General features: G+C 40.3%; 1 pseudogene across 1 annotated transcript in view; it reads right to left on the bottom strand.

The window, feature by feature from the left end:
• Positions 1-26: 26 nt before the first annotated feature.
• LOC147819477 (B-cell receptor CD22-like) overlaps positions 27-1,228 on the bottom strand; it is an 8,578-nt pseudogene continuing 7,376 nt past the window's right edge. Inside the window, exons 6-8 of the transcript XR_015436890.1 lie at positions 1,079-1,220; positions 744-965; positions 27-156 (exon numbers count right to left, since the gene is read on the bottom strand). The product of XR_015436890.1 is annotated as a B-cell receptor CD22-like (transcript). The remainder of the gene's footprint in view (positions 157-743; positions 966-1,078; positions 1,221-1,228) is intronic.

The following is a 1,228-nucleotide window of genomic DNA, read 5'->3' as shown; positions in this document are numbered from 1 at the left end:
CAGCCTTTAAAAGAAGGTGTTTCTGCCCAAGTATTCTGTCCATTCTTGTACCAGTTGTAGGAAGAATGATCAGGTAGACGACAACTGCTGTGACACTTCAGCTCTGCCCATTCCTGATACTGTAAGATGATGACTTGATCACCTGCAGCTGTAGACCTGGTTTTCCAAAGAAGAAAAGGAAATGTAATTTCTATTCAGCATGTAAACATGGATGTCAATTTTTGCCCCTTGGCAACAATATATGGTGAAAAGACTCTAATCTCAATGAGACTTTCACTAATCATTTCACGAGTGGTCTTCATCCAGTGAACAGACGTGTCTGAACACCAATCAAAACCAGTCTGGACAAACATCAGGGATTCACATCCTACAGTAATGGTGAGAGCTGAGAAGAGAATTACCGTCTTGTCCCAATATAAAACCACTTGTCCTCATGCGACCAAAAGTTCACATTTAAGCCATGAGTCATTAGTAAGTGGACCTCTGAGCTTAGATTATAACAGCGCTGTTTCCATGATCTTAAAAATTTGTATGAAAGAAAAAGACAATTCTAATAGAAACGTTACCCATGAGGAACCATGGACACCTGAAAAATATTTTTGATCATTACTATTCACAGTTTCAGTTGGTTGTATTGCTGTGGACACAGTGACCCGTGTAAAAGAAACATGAAATCATGGTGTATAAGATAAAAATTCAAACGAGTGCTAATGTTACTGGAAGACGGTGGAATAAACTCACACACTGAAGGAGAGGGGAAATCCTCGTGTCCTTTTACAGCACAGGCATAACTGTTTTCACCATAAAAGTAAGCTGGTAAAGAACGTGCATCATCCCAAATATACTTTCCACTCTCGTACCAGATGTAGGACGGATGATCAGGTAGAGGACAACTGCTGTGACACGTGACCATGTACAGGGATCAACCAAGCATCTTTCTGATTCGCTCATCTTCACCTGTAAACCTGGATTTATAAAGAAACACACATCATTTTAGACAGAACTGTCAACAGATAAATGATAACAGATTTACAAAGATTCAGGGTTTAACTAATGTAGTTTCCAACAGATATGTTACCTGTGACTGACAAAGTGACTCCAGGTTCACCTGTATATTTCCCTCCTGGTTGGTTTGTAATGAACCTGAACTTGTACTCAGCTGAGTCGCTCTCTCTCAGGTCTGTGATTCTCAGAGTGCAGTCGTTCTCACCACAGTGATACTGAACAC

Source organism: Seriola lalandi, unplaced genomic scaffold (assembly GCF_002814215.2).
Source record: "Seriola lalandi dorsalis isolate HSWRI2012SDOR001 ecotype SW California unplaced genomic scaffold, Sedor1 jcf7180002053013, whole genome shotgun sequence".
In the NCBI taxonomy this organism is placed as follows: Eukaryota; Metazoa; Chordata; class Actinopteri; order Carangiformes; family Carangidae; genus Seriola; species Seriola lalandi.
The sequence above is the reverse complement of the archived record's forward strand: the minus strand, read 5'-3'. Positions and strand labels throughout refer to the sequence as shown.